Source organism: Anabrus simplex, chromosome 7 (genome assembly GCF_040414725.1).
Source record: "Anabrus simplex isolate iqAnaSimp1 chromosome 7, ASM4041472v1, whole genome shotgun sequence".
In the NCBI taxonomy this organism is placed as follows: Eukaryota; Metazoa; Arthropoda; class Insecta; order Orthoptera; family Tettigoniidae; genus Anabrus; species Anabrus simplex.
The window spans coordinates 233,503,824-233,525,641 of NC_090271.1; the positions used below are offsets into that span (position 1 = coordinate 233,503,824).

General features: G+C 41.7%; 1 long non-coding RNA gene across 1 annotated transcript; it reads right to left on the minus strand.

Annotated features, from left to right (window-relative positions):
• Positions 1-1,270: 1,270 nt before the first annotated feature.
• Positions 1,271-20,920, minus strand: LOC136877066 (uncharacterized). The gene is made up of 2 exons (XR_010860707.2): positions 20,653-20,920; positions 1,271-1,417 (listed from the first exon to the last, which is right to left on the minus strand). It is a non-coding gene; the product is annotated as an uncharacterized lncRNA (long non-coding RNA).
• Positions 20,921-21,818: the final 898 nt, after the last annotated feature.

Here is a 21,818-nt window from a genome sequence, read left to right on the forward strand (position 1 = left end):
GGCGAGAGAGTTAGTTACCTATGAGACTGGACGGAGTGACTGTGAGTGGGTCAAGAATGCCCCTACGACGACGAAGAGGTCAGTATCAACAGCTCACTGCGGTTGAACGAGGCCGTATAATAGGGCTAGGTGAAGGTGGATTTTCCTTCCGCGCTCTTGGAGAATGACTTGGCAGGAAGGTCTCTACTGTGCATGCGAGCTGGCAGCGGTGGTCACGAGAAGGTACGCTCGCAAGAAAACCGGGCTCCGGACGTCCCCATGGCATCACCGAGAGGGAGGACCGCCGTATACGGCGTATGGCTGTGGCGCAGCGGACAGCGTCTGCAGCCGCAGTTCGAGCAGAAATTGGCACCGCAGTGACGCAACGAACTGTTTGAAATCGGTTACTTGAAGAACAGCTCCAAGCCGGACGTCCTGCGGCTTGCATTCCACTTAGCCCAAACCACCGCCGTCTGTGACTTCAGTGGTGTCAAGCGAGAGATCATTGGAAGATGGAGTGGAGGTCTGTTGTGTTTTCCGACGAAAGCCGGTCCTGCCTTGTTGCCAGTGATGGTCATGTGTTAGTTAGAAGGCCAGGTGGGCGCCTGCATTCAACCTGTCTGTGGCGTCAACGCACTGGACCTACATCAGGAGTTTTGGTCTGGGGAGCAATTTCCTATGACAGCAGGAACACTCTCATGGTTACACCACGCACCCTGACTGCAGATGTGTAGTCTGTCTGGTGATTCGACCCGTTGTGCTGTCATTCATGAACAGCATTCCCGGGGGTGTTTTCCAACAGGATAATGCACGCCCCCATGTCGCTGTTGTAACCCAACGTGCTCTACAAAGTGTTGACATGTTGTCTTGATCTGCTCAATCCCCCGATCTGCCCCCAATCGAGCACGAATGGAACATCATTGGATGACAACACCAGCGTCATCCACAACCGGCATTAACCGTCCCTGTATTGGCCGACCAAGTGCAACAGGCATGGAACTCCATACCGCAAGCTGACGTCCGGCACCTGTACACCACAATGCATGCACATTTGCATGCCTGCATTCAACAGTCAGGCTATTACACCGGTTATTAATGGACCAGCATGGGACATTTGCGATGGCTTTTCTCGCGCGGATATTAACCTGTAGTCTTGTGCCGTTAATCAATTAAGTATCTTACCTCGACAAATATATTACCAAAATGTCCGTATTCTTCATTCCTTATTTCATGGTGTTTGGATTATTTTGCGCCAGTGTACGAGGTATTACCTACTAATACTTTTAGTACATATCATTATTCAATTTCAAGTTTAATAAAATATTTAAAAGGGTGTATACATGAGAATAACACCAGAAATAATCACAGATTTGTTTTTATTCTTCATTGATGTATCTTCAGTCTCCATCGTTCTTGTTCATTCCTTCACCATCTGAGTCTAGAATCAAGAAAGAAAAATACGTATAATTACCTGAACTCAATGAGAACAATACAGTGGTAAATCCAGTGCCAACTATAGTATTAATTTGCTCTAAAAAGATCGTTGTGCATTTTCGAGTCTTGGAGAGATTTCAAGGATTTAGACCCATTGTAATATAAGAAACAAACAGTGGTGATGTAAAATCCTAAGATCTGGACCACAGCTTTTCTATAATACTACACAAATAGAGTAAGAGGCAGTGAAGGCCTTTTCCTTCTACTGTATATGAAAGCATATGGGTTTGATTCCCTGTCGCGTCTCCGAAAGCCGTAAAAGTAGTTAGTGAGACGTAAAGCCAATAATAATAATAATAATAATAATAATAATAATAATAATAATAATAATAATAATAATAATAATAATAATAATAATAATAATAATAATAATAATAAATAATAATAATAGTATTTGAGTCATCAGTCCATAGACTGGTTTGACGCGGCTCTCCATGCCACCCTATCCTATGCTAACATTTTCATTTCTATGCAACTACTGCATGTTACATCTGATCTTATCTACATGTCATATCCATATCTTGGTCTACCACTAACGTTCTTACCCACTAAACTTCCATCAAAAACCAACTGAACAAGTCTGGGTGTCTTAAGAAGTGTCCTGTCATTCTATCTCTTCTTATCGTCAAATTTGGCCAAATTGACCTCCCCTCACAAATTCGTTTCAGTATCTCTTCATTCGTTATTCGATCTTCTTCTGTATTCTTCTGTAGCACCACATTTCAAAAGCTTCTATTCTCTTTCTTTCTGAGATAGTTGTCGTCCATGTTTCACTTCCAGAATCTCAATCAACGTTATCGAATGCTTTCTCTAGATCTACTAAGGCCATATAAGTGGTCTTGTCCTTCTTAATTCGATCCTCTAAGATCAGACGTAAAGTTAGGATTGCTTCACGTGCTCCTACATTTTTTCTGAAACCGAATTGATCTTCCCCCAACTCAACTTCAACTTGTCTTTCCATTCTTCTGTAAATAATAGGTGTGCACATTTTGCAGGAATGAGATACTAAACTAATGGTGCGGTAATTTTCACACTTGTCAGCACCGACCTTCTTGTGAATAGGTATAACATCATTCTGCCGAAAAATCGGATGGCACTTTTCCTGTCTCATGCATCTTACACACTAGATGGAATAACCTTGCCATGCTGGTTTATCCTAAGGCAGTCAGTAATTCAGAGGGAATGTCATCAATTCGAGGTGCCTTATTCCTATTTAGGTCTCCCACTCCGTCAAACTCTGACCTAAAAACTGGGTCTCCCATTTCATCAGCATTAGCAGCCTCTTCTTGTTCCTGAACCAAATCATCTACGTCTTTAACTTGATACAACTGTTGGATATGTTCCTCCCATCTTTCTGCTTTGTCTTCTTTCCCCAGAAGTGGCTTTCCATCTGAGCTCTTGATATTCATACACCTAGATTTCCTTTCTCCAAAAGTTTCCTTGATTTTCCTGTATACGTTTCGTAGGACCATACAACCTTCAACATCCTTACATTTCTCCTTCTGCCATTCTTTGTTAGCTATCTTGCACTTTCTATCCACTTCATTCTTTAATCGCCTGTATTATTTTCTGTCCTCTTCATTTCTTGCATTCTTGTATTTTCTTCGTTCATCGATCAGGTCTAGTATCTCCTGAGTTTTCCATTGATTCTTAGTTGATCTATCCTTTCTTGCTAACATTTCTCCAGCAGCCCTACTGACCTCATTCTTCACGACTGTCCATTCTTCCTGTATTGTGTTTCCTTCAGGCTTTTCATTTAATCGCTGTGCTACATGTTCCTTGAAACAATCGTTCACACTCTTTTCTCTCAACTTGTCTAGATACCATCTCCTTGCATTCATTCTTCAATTTCTTCAGCTTCAGAGGGCATTTCATAACCAATAAGTTGTGATCAGAGAGCCACATGACCATAGTATTCACCCAGTTGACACAGTATATGAGTATCAGGTTCTTAATAATAATAATAATAATAATAATAATAATAATAATAATAATAATAATAATAATAATAATAATAATAATAATAATAATAATAATAATAATAATAATAATAATAATTGCACCGGGGATACACCTCCGTCCCGTTGAACTGCGAGCATTCTAGAAAGCCATCTGTGCTATGAATCTTGAACTAACGTAAGACAAGATACATGGAACTTCAACCATTAGATGGCTCTACCATTGGCCTATGTGCCCCCTCTGGCGGGATTAACGACAATTATTAATTCTTGGGGGAATTAAAAGAATGTTAAGGTGGCAAACTGTAAGTTTTGTAGATTTTTTTAATGTGTTAAAGTTGTCAACACTCCTACGGCCTCCTTCTTCCTTAGTTATTAACCAATCAGGAATTTGTGTATATTTCTCTAGCCAATGTAAATTGGGGGTGTGTACAGGCATCCAGCCTATCTATAAAGAGTTCTGGAACTTTCCCCTCCGAGACGCTATAAAAGCTGGACGCTTTTTGATCCGTATTGTCATGTTCATCGCTCCGGTCTAGTGAGTGCGGCGCGTTATTGGCTGCCTGCCGTCGTTCGGAAGACCCAACTACTCAAGGTAATAGCATACATTTCTTAACATGTGATAGCTCCAGTCAGATAACTTGAGAGGAAGGTTTAAAACTTCTTTTATTAATCCAAAGTTCTAAAATCATTGTTTAAATGTAAATTTTCGGCAAGTCTGAGGACTCTGTTCAAATCCCTGCTGGGAAACATGTAAAGTAAGGGAAAAATATTGTTCACCCTCTGTTGATTCCCACTCAACTTTGTATGGGGCGACTAAAATTTTATAAAACTCTAAATCTTCACACTGCTTTGGTACTTAATATTTTGCATCTAGTTACCCCTCTGTAGCATAGGCTTAGACTCTGCAACTTCAGTCCATAAGCCCATTTAGGGTTTTAAGTGGTTTTCCTAAACGAGTGCAAGTGTTTTACCTCCTAGCTTTTTGTTCATGATCGTTCATGTTAAACCTTTTATTTTTAATTTAAAGCCATTTAGAATGGGCGCTCATTGGCCCTGTTTATTTGGTAATTGTTTATAGACGAGTGTGTAGCAGACTGCTGAGCAGAAGTGACAGTAAACACTGTTTTTGAAAGTTGTAAGACATAATTTTGTAAGAAGCTTGAGCCTCTTCGAGGCTGGACTACAGAAACATTTCGGATCTAAGTCTCCTAGAATGTAAGAGTGGAGCAAATATGCTCTTGTGAAATAGTGTACCTTCAGAGCTACGATGCTCATCCCGCATATATTATCTTGTTCATATTGCTATCAAATTCTTGTACCTGATTTTGGATTTATAGTCCAATGTTGTTGTCAGAGCTGACGAGCTCATCGTTATTCCATTTAACTGTTATTTGTTGTTGCTTGTTCAGATTTTCTACCTACCAAATTTTAAAATAAAAAAAGAAAGAAAGAAATGTTCAAAATTTAGTGCTTTAACCTGTGCACCCATTCACCCGGACACCTTCTTACACCTCTGCGTTCCACGAAATACCCATAATAATAATAATAATAATAATAATAATAATAATAATAATAATAATAATAATAATAATAATAATAATAATAATAATAATAATAATAATAATAATAATAACATCCTACGTACATCTTCATGATAGACTGGTATACCTTTCAGCATTCAGTCTGCAAGCCTCTGTAAATTTACTAAAAGCCGCCAAAATCCTCTATTTGTGACTAGTTCTGTGCCCTCGTTTAGTTCTATACCTCTTATGTTTAAATCGTTAGAAACTGAGGTTAATTATCGTCGTCTTGGTCTCCTCCTACTCCTCTTACCGTCCATAACAGAGTCCATTATTCTCGCTGCTAGAGGCTTTACGTCGCACCGACACAGATAGGTCTTATGGGGACGATGGGACAGGAAAGGACTAGTAGTTGCAAGGAAGCGGCCGTGGCCTTAATTAAGGTACAACCCTAGCATTTGCCTGGTGTGAAAATGGGGAAACTACGAAAAACCATCTTCAGGGCTGCCAACAGTGGGATTCGAACCCACTACCTCCCCGATGCAGGCTAACAGCTGCGCGCCCCAAACCACACGGCCAACTCGCCCGGTAATTTGAATTTTGGCCTCGGAAATGGGTGAATGGGACCTTATCGTCAGAATACTGAAGCTTTAAATCTAATAATTTTTTTTTCAAAAGGCAAGGTACTCAAACTTGGTGTAGTGGAACGAAACAAATTTCCTGGCAGCTTTTCAGTTCTTTCTGTAATCACTCGGTATAATAATTTCGTGTGGCTATTTCTAGCCGAGTGCAGCGCTTGTAAGGCAGAAAGGCAGACCCTCCGATGAGGGTGGGCGGCATCTGCCATGTGTAGGTAACTGCATGTTTTTGTGGTGGAGGGTGGTGTTATGTGCGGTTTGTGCGTTGCAGGGATGTTGGGGACAGCACAAACACCCAGCCCCCGGGCCCCATTGGAATTAACCAATGAAGGTTAAAATCCCCGACCCGGCCGGGAATCGAACCCGGAACCCTCTGAACCGAAGGCCAGTACGCTGACGATTCAGCCAACGAATGTTATTGGCTTTATTCTGTAATTACATATCGTTGCAGAGTTTCCTTGTATACGAAATTAGTATAGTCGTTTTATTGGTCTTATTCTGTACGCAAATGTCGATTTTTATTTGTGCTCATTCTACAAGACACGTAACTGTGAAAAGCATTCAGTTTTCTGTCAATAACTGCTTGGCTCGAACTCTGCCTGTGTTACTTGTTTATCGTCATAGCTAAGCACGCACTTAATGGGAACTGCAGGTCTTTTCCACATCCTGTAAGTGTAGGGCCTTACGATGGGTCTGTACTTTTAGCCGTGTTTCATTACACAATTTTGGGTGGTTTTAGACTATGCTATGTTGGGAGCACCAACAATGGGCCCGAGGTTTGTTGAGCGCTGAGAAACAAGTGTGGCCACCGCCGCGCCGTCTCAAATAGAGATTGAGACGGCGGTGGTGTGGGTCGTGGCTGTCTTGCGGTCACGAAAAACGTATCATCCCTGGAACTATTTACTTCTGAAGGACTGATGCAGCTGGATTAAATTTACAACATACCGGAAATAATATGCAGGCTACTGTCTCTTAAGGGGCCCTGCATACATGGTTGGTTCTATTCAACAATAAAGCCCACCATATGTAGCCTAGTTGGAAGAAAAAGGTCACAGGCATTTTCTTGCCAACTCTAACTCTAGGTGTTTTGACGCATCTGTTAGCCTAAACTGTTCGTCTTATCAAAGAAGTAAATAGTCCTTTGTGGGTGGGAGACGCACACGAAGAATACACCCACGGTATCCCCTGCCTGTCGTAAGAGGCGACTAAAAGGGGCCCTAGGGGCTCTCAACTTGGGAGCGTGGATTGGTGACCACGGGACCCTTAGAAGAGTTCTAGCATTGCTTCCACTTGAGCCAGGCTCCTCACTTTTATCTAATCCTGTCCGACCTTCCTTGGTCAACTCTTGTTCTTTTCCCACCCCGACGGTATTAGAGTATTTGAGGCCTAGGCAGAATTTCATTTTCACGCCCTTCGTGGCCCTTGTCTTTCTTTGTCTCGTACTTCATTTTTCGAAGTGTATGATCCCTTCTTTTTCCTTTTTCCCCTCTCTCTTTCTACTCCCTGTGGGTGGGGGACGCAGACGTATACTATTCCCACGGTATCCCCTGTCTGTCGTGAGAGAGGACTAAAAGGGGCAACCAAGGGATGATGGCATTAGGACCATGAGGTTATTTGTGATTAGTCATTAGTACCATTACGTGCGGAACACCATGGGTCGACGTTACTTGCAACTAGTACCACCTTGTGAGGGTCTTCGTTATATAGGAGCAGTACCATTCCGTACGGAACATTATGAGTCTGAGTGTTGCTTGTGAAAGAGGTCGTCGTGTGTATTCCACTGTGTTCAGTACGGTCTACGTTACCTATCTGTAGTACCACTTTATGTGCAACACAATGGGTCTACGTTGCCTGCGGTTGGTACTACTATGTGAGAAACACCAAGGGTTTGGCTCACCCCCGTGATTAGTACCACTATTTGAGGAAAACCACTGATCTGCGTTGCCAGAGAGTAGTATTATTATGTGAGGAATACCATGGGATTGTGTTACCTGCGGGCGTTACCATAATGTGTGATGCACCGTGGGTCTGCATTGCCTATGATTAGTACCACTGTGTGAGCGACCCCATGAGTACACATGGCCTGTGATTAGTACACCTAGGCGAGGAGCATCATGGGTCTGCGTTGCTTGTGTGTGGTGCCCTTATGTGCGAAACATCATGGGTTTGTGCTACCTACGAGTGGTGCCATTGCGTGACATACCCTCATTTTACATTACCTGTGATTATTACCACTATACGAGAAACACCATGAGTCTACGTTATCTGTGATTAGTACCACTGTAGGAGGAACACCATGGTTCTGCTTTGCTATTGATTGGTGCCATTGTGAGGGCCCGGTGACCTGGATTTTGGACCCCTTTAGATAATAAGCATCATCCCTATGATTACGATATTGTGAATTGATCCAATGATTGTTTTTCTTTCACGATCATTTTCTAATCACCATTCGATTTAGATTCTAGTCAGTGGATACATTTTGAAGTTATAATTTGCATTTCGTTACACCTCGTGCCATTAGGGGCGGATGACCTAGCTGTTAGGCCCCTTAAACAACAATGAACATCATCATCAGTTCACGGTTAGGAAAAAAAAGTAGCTATGAACATTTTCATAAGCATTCTCTTTTCAATTGTAAGGTTTTCCAGGAAACTATGATTAGTACCATGTACAGCTGTGTTAAGAAAGCGTGCAGCCAGATGTGTTGGATATTTTTAGGCTGTCTTCAGGTGTTCAGCAATTCTTGAGGAATGAAGTCACTTTGTAGGTGACTGGACCGATTGTGTCGCATGTTCCTTGTGTTCTGTATTTTTATCATAACATACAGATCCGCGGCCTGTGCAGCTCTCTTTATACAGATCCATGGCCTGTGCAGCTCTCAAGGTAGTGTCGCGTCGCTCATTTTATTACACGACTAGCAAATGTACCCGTGCTTCGCTATGGTATTCTACATTGTATACGGATTTCTATAAATTATTATGGTGGTTGTGGTGATTATTGTTTTAAGAGGAAGTACAACTAGGCAACCATCCTCTATTTAACACTAATCCGAGAGAAAAATGGAAAGGGATCCGACACTTCGAAAAATTAAGATATCGGCCAAAGGAAGACAAGGGCCACGACGGGCGTGAAAATGAAAGACTTCCTAGCTCTCGCAAACCTAATAGCGTCGGGGTCGGAAAACAACAAGAGTTGACCAAGGGAGGTCGGATAGGATAGATGAAAGTGAGGAGCCTGGCACAAGTATGTGGACGCAATACCAGGACTCAGCTAAGGTCCCCGTGGTCACCAACCCACGCTCCAAACTTCAGCGTCCCTGGGGCCCCTTTTAGTCGCCTCTTACGACAGGCAGGGGATATCGTGGGTGTTATTCTACCGCCCCACCCACAGGGAGTATAAATTACTGTACACACGGTGAGTAAGATTTTATTAAATTGCATATCTCTTAGCATTATGCGAGAAATACCACTGGGAGGTCTTCATACGTTGTTTCCTATATATTATGCGCGTCGGTGAGTTTTGATGATAATCGCAACCCACGTTTCCTACTGCCATTCACAATCAATTTCGGGAGTGTCTACTATAACGGCAGACTCACTTGCCTACTGCCATTCATAATCGGGTTGGGGAGTTTTCATTATGATGACAGGCTACATTTCCTAATGCCAGCCACAATCGCGTTGGGAAGTTTTAACTATGAAGTCAGCCATCCTTGCCTACCGCCACTCACAATCGAGATTGGGAGTTTTGAATACAATGGCAGGCCTCCTTGCACACTATACATATACGTGTAAATATTACAAACTTTACCTACATTCGAAAAATTCAGCTCTATCTAACATATAAGGTACCGGTACCGAGATACGACAAAATGTTATAGGACCAAAGTTATAGATCTCTCCAAATTGAGCGGCAATTGTTCTATCTGTTTCGTGATATGATTAACCATTTAGCCACCATTACCCCGAAACGAAAGTCTGCACCGTTCCTACCTCCATGATTCGATTTTTGTGGGGGGGGGAGATAAGTTACACATTTGATCATCTTTGAAAATTTTCCGTCGTTTACAGACCAAAAGTTAAAATTTAGCCAAATTTCAATTTTCTACTCTTCTGGCAAATTGTATCCGCAATCTCGATTTGGGGAGGGGCAATAATTAGGACTTTCAAGAAACTGTTTAGCCCATGAAAACTATAGGTCATCGCTTTGAAAAATATAGTTTAGTTTAGTTTATTGCCTTTCTTATATGGCGGGGTTCAGACTTTGAAGCCTGCTATTATGCCAAACCATATTACTGCATACAACACCGTTATGCGATTTACAGAATAATGTACATAAAATAATTTGTTACACATATTGGTTGATGATATACACCCTACTCGGGTGAAAGAAATGCTTACATTTGCGTTCTTACGCTGAGCCCCAAATTTCAAAACCGGAAGTGGAGTCGATCCTGCTTCAGTTCGAAGGTATGTGAAGAGATGTCGCTTGTGGAAAACTGGAAATCTGCAAAGCTCGTGTCGGTACATCTATATACGTAGGTTGATTCAAAGGTTAGTTGCACTAACGCGCCGCAGCAGCGCGCTGTGTGTCGCAAACGTGGGCACAGCGGAGAAAGGGACAGACACTGCCCACACGTCTGTTAGGCAGGTCGCTGTGGTGTTTCGTCTAGTATTGTGTGAATAGCGGCCAAATGCAATGGCGCGTCAACTGGACGTTCACTCCAAATATGAAGTGCGTGCGACAATCCGATTCCTATGGGCCAAAAGGAAGCATTGCACGGGCATTCATCGTGAAATTAGTGCTGTGTTTGGGGAGCGGGCCATTTCCCGGCAAGGTATCGTAAAGTGGTGTCAGCAATTCGAAGCCGGACGCACGGATATCACGGACAACCATCGCGAAGGCAGGCCCGCAACGTCCAGGACCCGTGTAAAGGTCAACAGTGTGAAGGGGACCGGGCCATTTCCCGGCAAGGTATCGTAAAGTGGTGTCAGCAATTCGAAGCCGGACGCACGGATATCACGGACAACCATCGCGAAGGCAGGCCCGCAACGTCCAGGACCCGTGTAAAGGTCAACAGTGTGAATGCCATCATTAGACAGAACCGGCGCATTAAACTGAGAGAAACCGCGACTCAGCTGAACATGTCGTATGGCAGTGTGTTCGCCATTGTTCACGAGGACCTTGGATATCGTAAGCTGTGTCAAAGATGGGTCCCACGTCATCTCACCGATGAGCACAAGGGACAACGTTTCCAGTCCTCCCTGGCATTTTTACAACGCTATGCCGCAGACGGCAACGGGTTTCTGCGGCGAATCGTCACAGGCGACGAAACGTGGGTCCACCACTTCACCCCCGAAACGAAGCGAACACAATGGAATGGGTGCACCCCTCATCACCACAACGAAAGAAGGCCAAGGTTCAACCTTCAGCCGGTAAGGCTATGGCGACAGTGTTCTTTGACATGGAGGGTTTGCTGCACGTGGAATTCATGCCGAAGGGAGCGACGATCAACGCAGCGTCGTAATGTCAAACGTTGCACCGGTTGCGTAAAGCGATTAAAGAGAAGCGCCGGGGGAAATTGAGCGCCGGTGTGATTTTGTTGCACGATAACGCAACACCTCACAGGGCACGCCAAACGAGAGAACTGCTGCAGCGTTTCAAGTGGGAGGTCGGGCAACATCCACCCTACAGTCCCGACCTAGCGCCATGTGACTTTCATGTGTTCGGTAAGCTCAAAACGGAGCTCGGTGGTCGACGTTTCCAGACCGATGAGGAGGTGAAGGCCGCTGTTTTCGAGTGGTTGCAGAACGCTGGAGGAAATTTCTATGCATCCGGTATCGACAAGATGTTTGTGCGTTCGCAGAAATGTTTGGAGTCTCTTGGAAACTATGTGGAAAAGTGACGTTACAGTGTATGTCGTTATAGCCGTGTTGCTGTTGTATAGGTGGTGTAATAAATTGCCATAACTGGGAAGTGCAACTTATTTTCTGATCTGCCCTCGTAACTGTATTTGTCACCATCCCTTCCGTCATTTGAAGAGTAGGCGAAATTATGTACATAACCAAAGTCGTTTATAATGAAGGGACGTTTTACACATAGTACACGGATTTTACAGACAATCTTTTTTTTTGCAAGTTGCTTTACGTCGCACCGACACAGATACGTCTTACGGCGACGACGGGACAGGAAAGGGCTAGGACTGGGAAAGAAACGGCCGTGGCCTTAATTAAAGTACAGCCCCAGCATTTGCCTGGTGTGCAAATGGGAAACCACGGGAAACCATCTTCAGGGCTGCCGACAGTGGGGTTCGAACCCACTATCTCCCGAATACTGGATACTGGCCGCACTTAAGAGACTGCAGCTATCGAGCTCGGTATGGAAAAGTTTACCTCGCAACCGCGGTGCGTGATATTACCCCATTTATCCCGAGGTTACGTTACAGAATTGGGCGCACATGTCTGTACCCGTCTTTACATTAGAAAGATGTTCGTTTTGTATTAGACTGGTAGGGAATCTGCCACTTGGGTGTCAGCACTAAGTACAGATCAGTTGTAATTTATTGAAAGTTTAAAATATCATTCAGCAATGGATAGTGTGGGTCCTGGATGCTGCATAATGCCAAATTAATTTGTTAACACACGTGCACGCTGATACACATAAACACATTCTCTTTCTCTCTCGCAGACGCACGTACACATACATACATACATACATACTGAACCCGAGTGACATAGGTCCATAGTCAGTCATGATTTGATTGATAAAATAATATATGGTACATTTATTGAAATACAGAAAACTTATTCCGTACAAGCTTTGTTGAAATAATAGGTTGAGTACGCGACAAACTGGAGCCGTGAGGCTTAGCTCGACACAACAACATTTAGCTATTTCACAGCAGGGGATCTCATTAGTTGGCGAACAAGGAAATACAAGTCCACAAATAAGTCTTGGTCAGAAAGAGAAGGGGATAGGTGACACAAAGGAAGCTCGCAACATGAGTAATGCGCTGGGATATTTTTGGCGGACGGAGAATTCCGTGACGTCATGGAAAACTACAGCGGTTGGGAGGACATTCGCTAGCCTAGGTTCGGGCAGGTTGAAATTTAAATCACGTGACCATTTGCCGGCCAATCGCTAAAAGTTGATGGAAGACTCAGGGATACCATCTTAAGAGATGATGGATGAGATATTCTCGTAACTTCAAAAGTAATCAGTAATAAATTATTGTGAGTACACGGAGCAATGTAATGAATTTATTATTTGTCACGCATGGAAAAATAATCAATAATTATTGGCAAATTAAATAAATTGAAGGCTGGATTTCTTGGAAACCAGACAGCTTGAATGTTATTGGCTGAACGAAGACCACGTTGTAAGGGACGCTTCCAAAGGCGCGAAATGTGAGGAGCTAAATCCACCCGTATCTCCTAAATCTGTGATCGCCAGGAGTTCATATTTAATCCAGCAAATAAGCTAGAGGAGTGGATTAATTTAATATAAATTTTAACGTCAAATTCGGAGTGCAAGTGCCGATATTAAAAATCCACCGCCTCCCTCAGGGGTATGACGTCAATGAATCCGCGAGGGAAAGCTTCATCCATATATACGAGCGCAAGGGATACTCGCCACCACACTTGAAGTGAATCTCTGGAGCTGAACCGTCGTTTCGCAGCCGACTTCAAATCCGTCGGGCGTATAGTAACTCAACATTTAATGGCGCGAGCATCCGCCAGTACTTATAAAATGTGATCGCGCTCAAGCAACATGAACTGGAAATAGTTAACTTAGGACAGTGTTTGTCAGTTATAAATATCATAGTGAAGTCAGTTAATTGCATTGTAAGAGTAAGTAATATAAATTGCACCGCAATAAGTACGTAAATAACATACTGTGTGACGAACAGTACTTTGAGGGAATAATAGCCTGTACTTTGGAATATCGAACCGATAACATGAACACCTCAAGAGGGCCGTATGAAACAGACGTATCGCGTCGGACGACATAAATCGCGACGGGCGTAGAATTTGACACACCGCCGTACGTGTCCATGTCCATTGTGCGGTAATTGGACGAAGCTTAAAACAGTGTAAAATATTAAAAATTTGGGTGTAGGGTATTAATTTGTTTTATAAAAGTAAATGTTCAGTGTTAACCTTGTCAATGGTAAATTATTGTGATAATTAAGGTATTAGTGTAAAATGGTAATGTGCCAGGAAATCATTTGTGGAACTACGCCATCAAGAATGGAGGAGTAAGAACGGCGGAGAGGGGCCGAAAGGAGCCTCTCATCTGCCAAGCTGCAATGGATTCGATAACTAAGATGAGTACTAAACTGTAAATAATATTTGGGAAATGTTAGCGTGACTGGAAAAATGGAAATAATTTGATTAGATTTGGTTACCTTCTGTAACAAGATGAGTCGCTTAACGACCCCATCCTAAATTTGTAGCACGGACAGTATTAAATAATAACAATGTAAATAATCGGGTCCTTTTATGTATTCAATTTGTTGTAGTTGTAAATTTTATAGATATAGGGTAGTACGTTAAGTCATGCATGTATTCTTATTTTCTTTGTATTCAAGAATAATTTTCTTTACATTTGATTTCGTTATCAGAGTCAAATAGACCCGATCTGTGCTTTTCTGTTAGTCATTTTGACGAGTTATGTAATGACATTGAAGGGAAGTCCAGCCTTGTCATACCAAAGTGAAGTTGTTAAATTTGTGAGAAGCGATATTAATAATAAAATTTAAGTGATCAGTGCGTAATAATAAAATTTAAGTGATCAGGTGTTGATTTTGTCGGAAATCATTTAATGATGGGATGTCGTTTTTAATTCGGAATTAAAGTGTGGTAATTTAACTTGATAAATTAATAATATTGAAATTTAAGATCGGTGCTAATAATCCGTACATGTTAATGAACGTGTGGTTTAAATTACGGTCCAATATTTTTCTTTACGAATAAATGTCGTGTCTTAAATTTGCAATTCAGTAGCCGGAAGACGTAGGACTAATATTACGAAACCATGATTGTCAAATTTTGGTAAATATAATTTCAAAATGTTACGATTATTTGTGGAGAATGAAATAAGGCGTAGATCAAAATGAGATAGAAAAATGTTAAAGAATCTGCAGTCAGATAATAAAAGGTCGTACGATGTCAGAAGTGGAATAAATAAGTCAGTTGATAATTCTGTGAGAAATAAATGAATCAAGGAATATTGAGATAGAAAGGGATATAAATTCCGTACGAGAGACACTTAGGATATAAATGAGTGTAAAATGTACGGGCAGTGTCACAGAGAAATACTGAGTTACGCAGCGGGTAGAATTCGAACCCGTGACAGCATGTACGAAATAAATAGACTGCACCGCTATTCGTCGAGATACTACGGATTTAAGGATAATGAGAGTTCAGATTCCACATAAATGATCGGATATTGTAATCATTGTAATGACGAGTGATGACAATCATGATGTCGTGATAATAATATATATTGCAGATAAAGGATTGGACCGCCTTAATTAATTGAGCGTTGATAAAAATGTTAAACGGGAATCTAAATGATAATATGCAACCGATAATAATAATAACAGTAATGATGACGTTGGTTGATCAGTGAAATAATTGTGATTGCGACCGATATCCTAATGCATTTTTGGCGGAAGTGACCGATTCATTAATAATAATAATAATAATAATAATAATAATAATAATAATAATAATAATCTTGAGTAACATTAATAATAATAATAATCATATCTTGAGTGACGTTAATAATAATAATAATAATAATAATAATAATAATAATAATAATATCTGGAGTCACCTATTCATTAATGATAATAATAACCACAAGAGGGATATACTAATAATAATAACATTGATAACCATCTGTGTTTGCGTCCCGCATAATAATGACGATATTAATCAAACGTGACAGTGCCAGGAACCGTTAATAATAATAGTAATAGTAATAATAATAATAATAATAATAATAATAATAATAATAATAATAATAATAATAATTTCAAGGATGATAATTTCATGGATAAATGAATATTCTGACGATAGTGAGTTAATTAATTAATTGGTGACAACATCCCTCGATTAGTATGTTTGAATAATAAGAATGATAAATATTATAGTCATTTGTTACCTCGTTATCATACGGTTTCCGCACGGGATGAGTTACAGTAATACTTGGTGTGTCTGTTTACTTCGCCCGCGATGCGAGGGGAGGTCATCGGCACGGTATTTCCCACCGCTTCTCGTTATCTCATCTGTGGCAGTAGTCTACTGAGGCTACTTTGTACCATCTCAGATCATGTGTAAATAAAATATAAATGCTAATTCAGTGGTATGGCATCAGCTGGACATCGTAAGATAGGAACTGTCCGTGTAATCCATTTTTCATAATTCACGAGAAACATTACCCAGTCCGAGTACCGGTCTCGGAAAAATGTATATAGCCGGGGTACATCATCTTAGTTAAATCGGGAAGCCGAACGTAACATGGGTTATGCTCGGGCTCCCGATAGAAGGAAGCTATATCCTTGAACAACGGTTCGATTCAAATGGAATCGACCCATAAGTTATACTCCAATTGTAATTTCTTTCAGAAGCAACCCAGCAAGATATTGATACCACTTGCGGTATAGCAAGCGATTTGTTTATGTAACATGTGTGGAAATTTAAATATCATTGCCAAATGTATCAAAGTTTCGTACGTCGGGTGGCGTAATAAACTGCTCCTTCTGGCAATTATTTCAAAGGAAACCATTCTCATAATCTTTTTATTGTAGTTAGATGAGACCCTTTTTAAAGTTAACAGTCACTTCCTAGTCCTATCATGGAGTCCTTAAATTCAAGTTTACAATCGAGCTTTCCCCATTCTAATTTTAAATTGCTCCGTTCATTCCCGAGTTCTATTATGCCTCTATATTTATATATTCGTGGACTTAAATAATGAACCGACACCCCTGAGATAAATGCTAGTCTGGGACTCGGGAGGTGGACGGGTGCAATACATACATACATACATACATACATACATACATACATACATACATACATACATACATACATACATACATACATACATACATACATACATACATACATACATATAGCGATAAACACACATTTCATTTGGCAACTATTATTTTCCCAAACCAGTATGAAGTTGGGGCGAAAGAAATTGCATACCTCTTCTTTATAAAATGATAATATACCGTATCATGGGTCGAATTCCGATAAAATAATTCAGTGATTTGATACTTACTGGTATGAAAATGAAAACCTACAGCCTGTTTTCCAGTCATTGACCGGGTCGGGGATGTAATGAATGAAGCAGATATAGGCTATTAGTACGATGGGGTCGCCACTCCCAAAGTGATTTATTAATAGCTGATGGATGCTATGAAATGAGAATGGAGAGTGTTGCTAGAATGAAAGATGACGGGGAAAACCGGAGTACCCGGAGAAAAAACTGCCCCGCCTCCGCTTTGTCCAGCACAAATCTTACATGGAGTGACCGGGATTTGAACGACGGTATCCAGCGGTGAGAGGCCGACGCGCTGCCGTCTGAGTCACAGAGGCTTATACTTACTGGTATATTGTTGTCAAATTTAGTAGAAACAGTATGACAAGAGTTTTATATAGAAATCTTGTTAATTTGAACAGTTAAGCAACTATCAGCGCTACCGACATGTTGCTAAAGATCAGATTATTGTGCAGGTACTGTAGGTCTCGTGTCTAGTTAGAATATGAATATTCATTGAGATGTACTACATAAATGTGCAGACAGACACACCCACTCTCTCTTCAGTGCACGAAAAGAGATTCGCCTTAAAATGAATCATAAATAATATTTTCAAACAATATTAAAGATCAGCCCACCTGATTGCGTCAAGTCTATATGTTCTGACACCGTAGTTCGCTGGATCGAGTCCGGTTGATCAAAAACATTTTCTCCATCTAGATTTTGGGTGGCTGGGTAGGAGAGATGGTGGTATGCAAATTCTAATCATTAGATTGTCTGCCAAGAGCCTAAATTCGATTCCAAACCTCTCCGCAGTGTTCGTATGGAGTGAGAGTATATGTCGCTCTTGATGGCGATGCGTCGCTCGAATGGGGACGTAAAGCTGTGAGCAGACCACTTGGTGCAATTCGACAGGTGTAGGTTGTTTTCTGGCACCGGATTTAACCCTCTCCCTTCTTACTATCATATATCATGCCATTCATTTCATCTTATAAACTCCTCTGATAAGCTGACGTCAGTGAAGGCATCCGGTCAGAAAACATCGGTACAAACTCTCATCAAACTTCAGATTCGTCCCCGTAGAGAAATTGGGCAAGGGCGGACAGACAACGTTATTAAAGTAGAGAAAGGACTATACATTACTGACAAGGGAAGGGCGCGTACCGGAGAATCGCCGATCTTACTTCAATTTTGCACATATGTTAAATGAGCCAGGAATAACACAATGGTCAAAATACTTCTTTCGGAAATTAACTCGTACGACCAACAGAAATCGTTAAAGTTCGTATGTTTGAATTAGCGCCCTCGGCTATGCAGGCCGCGACTACTCCATTACACATACCCGCAACTCTCATTGTCCAACAGCTGATTTGAGGCCACACTGGCATAGCTTATAGTCGTTGTATGGGACTAGTAGTTGTTTGTATAATGGTCATCAACTCAGAAAAAGTAAGTTTTGCGTTGGAACAAAAATATAGGTGTGGTTAGTGTAGATCCGCTTTGTGCTTTCAACATTTCTACCACGAACATAGTTGTAGAAATTATATACGGGGAGAGTTGGCCGTGCGGTTAGGAGCGCGCAGCTGTGAGCTCGTATCCGGGAGATAGTGGGTTCGAACCCCATTGTCGGCAGCCGTGAAGATGGTTTTCCGTGGTTTCCTCATTTTCACACTAGACAAATGCTGGGGCTGTACCTTAATTAAGGCCACGGCCACTTCCTTCCCATTCCTAGTCCTTTCCTGTCCCATCGTCGCCATAAGACCTATCTGTGTCGGTGCGACGTAAAGCCACTAGCAGAAACTACCTAATAAGGAGTAACTTGCTTATATTATTATTATTATTATTATTATTATTATTATTATTATTATTGTCTCCACTACGGCAAACTAGCAAAAACGACGAACTACGAAACCTGTACTTCTGAAGTTTTACAGATTTTATTACATTATTTCCGCCAGGTGATTGAAAAATGTTGTGTTGATGTTCCGTAGATCTACAGAAACCATATGACAAGGGTACCGATGGAAAAGATGTTCACCATAGTGGAGACTATGGGATTAAGGGTAGATTATTAAAATCATTCAAAGGCGTTTATGTTGACAATTGGGCTGCAGTGAGAATTGATGGTAGAATGAGTCCTTGGTTCAGGGTACTTATAGGAGTTAGACAAGGCTGTAATCTTTCACCTTTGTTGTTCGTAGTTTACATGGATCATCTGCTGAAAGGTATAAAGTTGCAGGGAGGGATTCACTTAGGTGGAAATGTAGTAAGCAGTCTGGCCTATGCTGACGACTTGGTCTTAATGGCAGATTGTGTCGAAAGCCTGCAGTCTAATATCTTGGAATCTGAAAATAGGTGCAATGAGTATGATACGAAAATTAGCTTCTCGAAGACTTAATTGATGTCAGTAGGTAAGAAATTCAACAGAATTGAATGTCAGATTGGTGATACAAAGCTAGAACAGGTAGAAAATTTTAAGCATTTAGGTTGTGTGTTCTTTCAGGATGGTAATATAGTAAGTGAGATTTAATCAAGATGTAGTAAAGCTAATGCAGTGAGCTCGCAGTTGCGATCAGCAGTATTCTGTAAGAAGGAAGTCAGCTCCCAGACGAAACTATCATTACATCGGTCTGTTTTCAGACCAACTTTGCTTCACGGGAGCGGAAGCTGGGTGGACTCAGGATATCTTATTCATAAGTTAGAAGTAACAGACATGAAAGTAGCGACACTGATTCCTGGTACAAACAGGTGGAAAAAATGGCAGGAGGGTACTCGGAATGAGGAGATACAGGCTAAGTTAGGAATGAACTCGATGGATAAAGCCGTACGCATAACCCGGCTTCGGAGGTGGGGTCATATGAGACGAATGGAGGAGGATAGATTACCTAGGAGAATAATGGACTCTGTTATGGCGGGTAAGAGGAATAGAGGGAGACCAAGGCGACGATGTTTAGACTCAGTCTTTAAAGATTTAAGGACAAGAGGTATAAAGCTAAATGAGGCCACAGCACTAGTTGCAAATAGAGGATTGTGGTGACGTTTAGTAAATTCACAGAGTATGCATGTCTACCTTCTGAGAGAATCTCACATCTGCAGCTCATTCTGTATGGCTAACATATAAAACCAATCATTAAATATAAAAATTGATTTGACGCGAGTAATCACAGCTTCTTTCAGTTCTAATTTTTTTGACAATTTGCACATTCGTTAGTTAGACACACGTATGTCCAACCCTTGTCCCGTTCTTCTACGGGGTCGGGTATGAAGTGAGGTGAATCTTCGTAGCGAGTTTTTATGACCAGATGCCCTTCCTGACGTCAACCTCATCAGAGAAGATAATGAGATGAAGTGAATGACGTGATTTATGATAGTAGGGAGGGAGAGGGTGAAACCCGCTGCCGACACATGGCCTACTCCTGTCGAATAGCACCAAGGGGTTTACTCAAGGCTTTACGCCTCTATCCGACAGAAGAATCACCATCAACAGCGTCATATGCCCTCACTCTATATAGACACTGCGAAGAGGATTTGAACTGAATGCAGGGTTTTGGTGGTCGGTCTAGTGATCACAAATTGTATACCACCACCTTCGGCTAACATTCTGATGATGAATATATTTTCGAGCAACGGGACTCGAACTGACTAACCACGATATGTGGACTTCACGCCTTAACGATTATGACCACCAGGCGGGCTATTATTATTATTATTATTATTATTATTATTATTATTATTATTATTATTATTATTATTATTATTATTATTATTATTGCAAATTTTACTCACTGCCATCAGTAGAAAATACTTCGTTATGATGGGCCACAGCGCCGCGAAGATATCTCTTATCATGTCCATCATCCTGAGTCTAGTTCGTGGTGTAACTGGATTTTCTGTAGACGTTTCCGAAGGAGCTGCAGAGATTGATGTCGCCACCAGCAACACAACGACAAGAAACACAAATGGTGTGCAGTGGAACATTGTGACTCGATATTTCTCCCAACTCTGAAAGTCAAGTTCACTTAACACTGGTGTCTCTAGCTGTGACAACGTGGAAGTAGACATCGGACAGGTTCTATTTTATCACAAGACCTTCAGAACACACCACTTATAGTGACGTAATGATAAGGCATGGTATCGACAATGGATATTGCCTCATTAGGAAACCCTTTACCGGGCGAGTTGGCCGTGCGACTGGGGTCGCGCAGCTGTGAGATTGCATCCGGGAGATAGTGGGTTCGAACCCCATTGTAGGCAGCCCTGAAGGTACTTTCCGTGGTTTCCCATTTTCACACCAGAAAATGCTGGGGCGGTACCTTAATTAAGGCCAAGGCCGCTTCCTTCACAGTCCTACGCCTTTTCTATCCCATTGTCGCCATAAGACCTATCTGTGTCGGTGCGACGTAAAGCAAATAGCAGAAAACCCTTTACAATGTTATTCGCCGACCAAGTTGGCAGATTATTGTGAAGTTTACCGATGGACTTTAGAGAATATGGGAAGTGATAGGAGGTCTTATCTCCAATAAAGGTGAAATTTAAAAATAAAGTAGAATAATATCCCCGACGCTTTGAACCCACGACTCTCGGATTTTGGCCTGTCTCGCAATAGTGTCCCACGTTCCAAATTCTAGTGTCTAGACCAGGGCTGTCCAACCTTCGTTTCTACGCGAGCACATTCACATGATAACTAAGGGTATGCGGGCGCCAGGTACGATTCCACTAATTCGACTACTGTTATCGGTACTACAACGACTATATAATAATAAAATGAAATGACGTATGGCTTTTAGTGCCGGGAGTGTCCGAGGACATGTTCGGTTCGCCAGGTGAAGGTCTTTTGATTTGACTCCCGTAGGCGACCTGCGCGTCTTGATGAGGGTTAAATGGTGATGAATACGACACATACACCCAGTCTCCGTGCCGGCGAAATTAACCAATGATGGTTAAAATTCCCG